The 8,122-nt window shown below is 45.3% G+C and overlaps 1 protein-coding gene across 1 annotated transcript in view; it reads right to left on the reverse strand.

The window, feature by feature from the left end:
* Window positions 1-8,122, reverse strand: part of SLIT3 (slit homolog 3 (Drosophila)) — a gene marked incomplete at its 5' end in the record, with an annotated part of 547,731 nt that overhangs the window by 177,069 nt on the left and 362,540 nt on the right. The gene's annotated exons all lie outside the window — the stretch shown is intronic.

Genomic DNA, 8,122 nt, shown 5'->3' on the forward strand with positions numbered 1-8,122 from the left:
GTTTTTGTTTTTGTTTTTGTTTGTGTAGAGGTCTTGCTATGTTGTCTAGACTGGTCTCAAACTCGGGCTCAAGCAATCCCCCTGCCTTGGCACTGGGATTACAGGCGTGAGCTACCTCGCCTGGCCCATCCCTTACTTTTTAATACCTTCAAAGATAGGAAATGAAAGCTCAGGGAACAGTAGGAATGTTGCTCCAATTCTTCCCAGCCTTGTGTCTCCATCACCTTCTCCACATCATCCTTCCTTCCATTAAGCCAATGAGTAGGAGAGGGCCAAATTCCTGTGAGAGCTCCTAGGATCTTGACTTTCAAGACTCAGGTCTACAGAAAAGCAGACTCTCGGCCACAGGTAAGCTGAGCTGTCCAGTCTTGGGCATCCCTGGTGGGAATAGCAGCAGCCGTGGCAGGCAGGTTTGGCTGCTCAAGAGGGACAAGGCTCCCTGGCTTGGAGGTCCATGAGTATCATGGGATGAGCGCTGATTTAGAGGCAAGATATTCACTAAACATGCTCAAATACTGGTCACCAAAGCCCCTGCTGGGAGCTGAGGGGATGGTGAAAGGGCAGAGGCTGATCATCAGGCAGGGGCACCTTTGCAAATTAGCACAGAAGCCTGGTCTTGGGAGTGAACGGACCGCCGTAGGCATGTGGCTGCATTTCCCCCACCCTCCTGAAGGAATACTCTCTGGAATCTTTCTTTAAACATGCAGAACTATTTTTCCAGTTTGTTCTAGGTGGGACAAAGCATTTCAAAAGATTGCTCCCAAACCAAGTTTGTCAAGTCTGAATTCCAGTGCAGAGACCCAGCAGCTGGAATCTGTGGCCCCTGGGGACAGCAAGACCACCAAGACTTGCCGACTCCACCTAAGTGCTACTCACGGGAGAAGCTAACAGGTGGTTTATTGATTCAAGACCCTTTGCTGATCAAAAACAATTCAATTATCTTCTCCAAATCCTCTTAACCCAGGAATGTACACCAATACACTTTCAACTTCAGAGATGGAACTAGCTTTTGGTTAACAGGAAAGTGAAATCAACTAGAAATCACAAGTTTCCCCCAGATTCTAGGTATTTTAAAGGTGGAAGTGCTACTTATTTAAATGGGGAAAAAAAAATTTAGATTTCAAAGTAATGCTTACTTTTTCCTTAAGCTGGGGTTCTCAAAACCAAGCTAGTCACTTGAAGAGCATGACTGTCATGGAACTTGGAGTCTCGATGACTAAGAAGGAGGTGTGTGTTCAGTGGCACAAGAACATTTATAGAAAACCCAGTTGCTTTCCTAGTATTCTGGGGACTGAAAGGAAGTTAAAGATGCTTTCTACAAAGTGCAATTTCAATCCTGATTGCATGAGCATATCACAATTTACAGTACAGTACCAAAAGAAAAATATCTGGAGATATTTTAAGACTTTCATTAAGCAATGACAGTTCTATATTCAAAACTATGTCATGACTAAACACCCTGATAAAATGTTTGTAGCTCCCAGAGAAACCCAGGTGAAACATTTTATAAATAAAAAAAAATGAGTCTGGTCTCTGTTGTAACACACCAATTTTCACTGTAGCTCCGATTTTGTTCCTTATTAAAATGAGAAAGAAAGATCACCATTTAGCCAGAGAAATGCAAAATCAAAGGTAATGTGAAAAGTGGACTGGTTCAGTAAAATACTACGCTGTTCAACATTTAAAATGATTCTAGGACAACCACATCGTGTTCTGTTCAGAGACAAGTCATAACAGGGACTCTAGAGACTGGTGGTGTGGGCTTCAATTCAGTTAATTAATTTCAACTCGATTTGGTTCCACATACTTTAACTGGCCACCGAGTACGTGCCCGGCATGAGTGAGGTGTGGATATAAAGCAGAGAAACAGTACAGAAGTATTTACCAACTTTACTTATTATGAGCGTCTTGATTGGGAGCCTGCTATTTGCTAGGCACACACCAGCGATATCTCTTTTAACCCACACAGCTATTCTCAGGGGTGGGTATTACAGTTTCCATTTTTCAATAAGGAAAGGAACCCCAAACCACCTAGTCTGGTAAAGATGAGCTGGAAGCTGGTTCTATGAGAGGACTCTAACCCCTCCAAAGCTCAACTATGGCTCCATACCTTCATGTCTGGGGCAGTTTTGTGGACCTGGATCTGATGCTGATAAAGCTGAGGTCATAAATTTAGACCTAAGCACCCCGTGGGTCAGTGTTTCAATAACTATGGTTTCTGAATTATTCTGGGCATTCACTATAGAAAATAATCTCAGTAGTGCATATAATTGTTTCTATGTATGTGTGTTCTGGTAGATGCTTTTAATTTTAATTTTTGTTAAGGGCAGGGGCTCAGGTATCAGGCAGAACTGGATCCGAGTTTGGAATGAGTAGTCCCCTTGTACTTGCCACTGTGACTCTGGGCAAAACTTTTCTAAGGATCAGTTTCCTGACTGGTGAAATGAGGCAGTTCCTAGGATGTGCCTCATAAAGTTGTGGTGAAGATTTAATTGAGATGCCTCATTCTACTGACTTGTCATGGTGCCTGAAGATGCTCAAAAATAGAAGTAGACTCTCAAAAATAGATGCTCAAACTTGGAGGCTCTAACAAGAATAATATAATCATAGTAGTAATTGTTGTACCATGGTACTATATATTATTGCTACATCATTATTATTATTCATTAATCCTCTGGCTCTGCATCCAGAGGAAGCTCAGCTGAAGTGGCCAACACACTGCGACTTGCATTAAACTCTGGGTTCTCTGAAGTGGGCAACATTGTGCTTGAACATCCTAATACCCTGTACCAGGACACCAACCCCGCTCTAGGAGAGTGAGCACACCCTGACCTAGGTTTCAGGACTGCTGTCAATTTGTTTCCACTGCCTTCCTCTTGTACTAGAAAAGGACCTTTTCCTCATTCACTCTTCTGCATCTACCTGTGGGGTTCTGTGTCAGGCCACATTGAACCCACCAGGATATGACTGAATTAGAACTACCCTAAAAGTCTGGTTAGTTCCGCTATTGCTTTAATTCTCGAATCTCTCCTCTCTAAACATGGGCTCGGCGGCCTCAGTACACCAGTTGATCCAGGGGCCTGGGGAACAAGAACCAGGGCAGGTGGGGTGGCTCTTGTGATGAACAGCTAGAGTCACCTCTTATTTTTCACCCTCATAGGCATAAAACCAATGACAACTGCCGTAACCTCAAACGCAATTTGGAGACTAGTTTAACCCTTGAGAAGAGCTTCTCAGAAGGTAAGATGCGAGGGATTCGTGACTGCCTCTGGGGTGTCCTTGCTTAGGTTTGGGTGTCCTGGACTCCACGTCACTAAGCTCTCTCTGTGTGCCCAACTCCACCACGCTGGTGAGCTCTGGCCTATGGAGCTCAGCCCACCAAGCACCTGCTCACTTCAAGCTTTACTGTACCCAGCGCCCAGCACTGTGCTGGCCACACAGCGTGTCTTTGCTTCTTGGATGGGTCAGCAAAGGGGTCATGTGGGCTGGCAGTTAATGTAAATGGGTAGGGATCAGTGGCAGAATGGGGTTTACATGCCCCATCCAAGGAGGACAGGTGCTCCCCAGCCACAGCTGACTGCAGTGCGGAAATGCCGCCCACAGTTGCCAGCGCTTCTGGTTTTTCCGGAGAAGCTGGAAATCTGGACTTTTATGTAAGATATCTCAATTTTCAAATGTGAAACGCTCATCTCAATTTTTAAAAGACATTACGCAGGACAAAAGAAAAATCTCGTCTATGGGAGCAATATGGTCTGTGGCCTAGTTTGTAGCCTCTGGTTTAAAGAGAGCTAAAAGCTGGATCATTCCTTGATTCTGTCATGGACAAATGTGTGCCCTACCCCAATTTCCTAAATAACACCCAAAACTAAACGGCGGGTTTTGAAAGGATGAACTGGGCTTGGGATCCCCAATCTTACCAGGGGATCCCTTCTGAACAATCTGATTGCATGGAGGTGCCCAGTGTGGACAGAAACATGGGTCAGGAGTCCCAGATTCTAAGTTCCCCTGTTACCGCGGACTCGCTGCTGACCTCAGGCAAGTCTCCCAGCCTAGGGCCAGGCCTAGGGTGAGCCAGGACAGGTGCTCAGGGTGCAGACTGCTAGGTTGCTTGGGCCTCTCTCCAGTGCCTGCTCTCTGTGTCTTAATCTGGACAACGAGCGGTCATCCTGGAGACACCTAAGATCCCACCAGCGCCAGCCTATAATAATGTCAATGAATTTCCAAAATTGGCAAGTGTCATAAGTGGGAGTGAGGGCTTCCAAACAGCACATGCTGGTTATCCACGGACCTGTTGGGATCTCCATGCCATTTAGCTGGCACCAGTGATTTCTCAAGGGCAGACCAATCACTGGGAGATGAGAGCATTTTCAGGATGTGTTTCTGTTGTCTGTGGTCCGCCATTTTTGACAACGTATTTATTGAACTTCCGACTTGCTACCTTTCCTCAGGACACAATGTCCAAAAGGACTTTTTATTCTCCTATAATACTATTGAAAAACAATTCATGACATATGTTATTAATGAGGTTTTCTCATTTTTGTTTAATTTGTTCTTACTTTTAAAAATTTTCATTAGAGTTAAGCATTTTTTTTTTTCTGACCCACGATGGCACGTTGGGCAGGGAGGTGCCACGATAACTGGTGAAATGCCTGGCCATCCTCAGCCTGGCTGGTATGGGCTAGAAACCCAGGGCTCAGAGCACCAGCACAGCGCGTCCTGACCCCACAGAGCCAGGAATGCAGTCCTGGCATATTCAACTGCAGTATAAGCATGACTTACCTGGAGAAAACCTAGTGTGTGCAAACTGCCAAAAGCACAGAACAGGTGGAGATTAAAGGGCAATGATTTGAGTAACAGCAGAGGGTCTGACTCACAGAGGCTCAGTCCCTCAGTTAAGAACCTTAAATGCCACAAAGCTGAGGCTGTATTTTTTTTAGTCGGGGAGACAGGTCTGGAAAGCAGAGCCCCCAAACTGTGGCGTGCCGAAGTCTATGACAATGGCCACAAGAGGGAATAAATCATCTCTGGGACGACAAGTATATCAGTGAAAAAGCAGGATGAGTTCCTTACTCCTGCAGGTTTGATTTACCTTCAACTTTGTGGGCACCTGTTAACTGGGTGAAGGGAATGACAGGGCCAATTTCACAAACCTGTGAAAGGCTCCAACTTTCTCCCCAGCGGGATTGTGAGTCATTGCTAGTTTGCCTCCATCAGTTCTTGGAGGCCAGTTCACACCACCCCGCAGCCCACACCCGCCGTACTTCAGGGCAGCCAATCACCATGACAGCCTTGGCAACATGCATCCAAAAGGCAGCTTTGTAAAATGGTTAGCACACAGGCTCTAGCTGCTAATTAGGTAAGCAGTTACTTGGCTTCTCTGAGATGGGCTACTTTTTTGATAAAAGCAGGGTGATGGTAACAGGAGCTCTATTGAGAGACTGTGAGGATGGCAAGAGCTAGCGCATGTAAAAGCACTGGTGGTATCACTGGGCTTGAGTAACTGCTAGCTATTTTCATTTTCCTCATTATTCCTCCCCCATAGTGGCACGGAAGGCCATGAGAAGTTTCACCGCCCAGGCTATCCTTTTCTTCTTACTTCCTGGAAAGGGGAGGGGATGGCTCCTTTCCCTGTCCACCATACTCTGTGCTGGGCATCCCCCATTGGGAATGAGTCAAAAATGAGGTTGAAATGGGCAGATTTCAGTCTTTCTCAACCTTGTACCAGTTCATTTCTCCTCATAGTCGGTGGCTACCTGTCAGGCTCACCTCTGACGTTCTCATTCAATGTAACTGGTAAAACCATCGTCAGCCTCGATGGAAAGAAGTTTTATGGTGTTTCCATCCACAGGAGGGATGGAATAACAGGGTTATGGCATGTGAAATACTTCTATTTGCAGTTGACATCCATAAACTTTCCTTAAGTTAATTTGAGAGCTTTCTGGGACAACTAATGTGTCTTTCCTTGATTTCTACTTCACGCTGCCTAATGTCAGAGAAAACACACCCGAAACATTATAATTTATCTTCTTAATTTGCAGACGTTTAAGCTTTAGATATGTTAAAATGCTCTTTCTGGGCATAGGATGTTTTGAACTCTCCTCTTTCACTCAGAAACGTATCAAGCTAATGTGTGATACTGTCACTGAGTTCCTATTTATTATTTCATTGCCAGGATTCTTTATGGTGCCTAAACTGTGATTACAGAGAAGCATTATAAAATGTCAATGTGTGGATGAGATTTGGAAGGTCCTAGGGGTGGGGAGGGGAGGTTCTTTAAATGGAGATGTCAGCTCCAGCCAATTTCAGAATGGCTCACCATTAAGATGGATGGTTTCAAAGCCGTGTGCCTCTGCTGGAAATTAAAAACCCACGGAATAACTGATTATGATTAATTTCAAGTACTTAGCCATGTGAAGCCAAATGAGAGTGTCTTTAAAACAAAGCTATTGATCTGGCTTTGTTTGGAATTGAGAAGATAAACTAATCAGATCCTATGGGCTCTTTGCAATGATAGGAAATGAGAACTTTGCTTTTTTTCTTTCAGTCACAGGTTTTTAAAGCTTCAACTTGGAGACACCTGGTGCATCTGGATATCTTTTTTTTTTTTTTCTTGGTATCTGAGTACATTTGGTATCTGTCCAAATCTGTCCTGGGCAAGGGCTTGATGGGGGTGAGGGTGTATAGGGGCAAAAGTTAGGAAAGTAGAAGGGATGGATGGCACTTATGAGAGCCCTTCCTATGAGGTACATACACTGGCTGTTTTTAAAAGTTGAGGAGATAGACTCAGAGAGATTAAGACACTTGACCCAAGCCCCACCTAGGTGTGTCTGACTGTAAAACCCTCCCTTCTCCCTCAGACTGCCTTCCTGGTGAGGAGACACAACACCATTCCTAGCACAGAAAATGAACATGAGGGCTGTCAGGTTGTCGCAGCTGTTTCGTGGCAGCTGGTGACTTCCATTTCCTGGTCTCTTCCCAAGGAATTTTCTCATCTTTCTCATCCTCTCTGTCAAGGGAAGAAAAAGGTGATGGGCTCTGAGCAGCCCTTCCTACAAATGCTATTTTGCAGGCAGGGAAAATCCTGCCTACCCTTCTCAGCCCCAGCCTCCTGATAAGAGGAGTCCTAGGTTACTAAATTTGGGCTGGCATCCTCTCCCTCGCAGACAGGCATTTGTTGCCGGTTCCAGGGTCAGAGTTTGGGTGAGGAGAGACAATCTATTTCAGAAATGACAATCTGACCTCCCTGACTGTGGGTCCTGTCTTTTCTGGACCGGGAATTCTCAGCTTTCATCCGATTTCAAGCAGCTTGCAGCATCAGCATCCCCTTTTATTTCCCGTGATTCCTCTTGGAATCACCTTCCTCTCAAACAACGTGGCGAGGCTCTCTCCAACCCGTTGCTAGTGTCTGCGGGGCCAGGTGAAGAGGAAGGCGGAGGGAAGACCTTTCACTCATTCTTTCACATACAAAGGAATGCTTTAAAATACTCATTCACTTATTTATCTGGCATTCATTGATTCTTCTGGAATCAGAGATAGGTAACCTGCGACTGTGTAATTTCTTATTTTTAGGAGGATGCTCGAGAAACCCCACTCTGCTATCAGTCACTGGCTAGAATCGTACCATGCGAATTATTTTTAGAACCAAGCAGCTACAGAATTTGGAAAGGGGCAGTCACTCCCAAGACAGAGCAACCAACCCTTTCATTTTACAAATGAGGAAACTGAGGCTCCCAGAGCCGAAGAGACTTGCCCAAGGTCACACGACTAATCAGTGGCAGAATCCGGACTCGACCACACGTCTCCTGACAGAAGTGACACAAGTTCTTCTGGGCTGTACTGCCTTCCTCTCTGGGCTTCTCTGAATCAGGGACAGCTAGAAGTGTAGCTTTGGTGAGAATAACCAAAATGTTTTCTTACACAATTCAACTTTAGTTTGAATGACCCCAAGATGACTCCTAGCTGACTCTCCTCCTGGGACTCAGGTTTTCTTAGTTAGACTCATTTGAAAATCCAGAGCTCAGAAAGGCAACTACACATTCTTTCTAGACAAGGTGCATAGGGTGGGATTATGGGGAAGGGGCTGCCTCCTCTCATCTTCCCCCATTGCCCACCCCCACCCCCA

The sequence above is a fragment of the Mandrillus leucophaeus genome, unplaced genomic scaffold (assembly GCF_000951045.1).
Source record: "Mandrillus leucophaeus isolate KB7577 unplaced genomic scaffold, Mleu.le_1.0 Scaffold115, whole genome shotgun sequence".
Taxonomy (NCBI): domain Eukaryota; kingdom Metazoa; phylum Chordata; class Mammalia; order Primates; family Cercopithecidae; genus Mandrillus; species Mandrillus leucophaeus.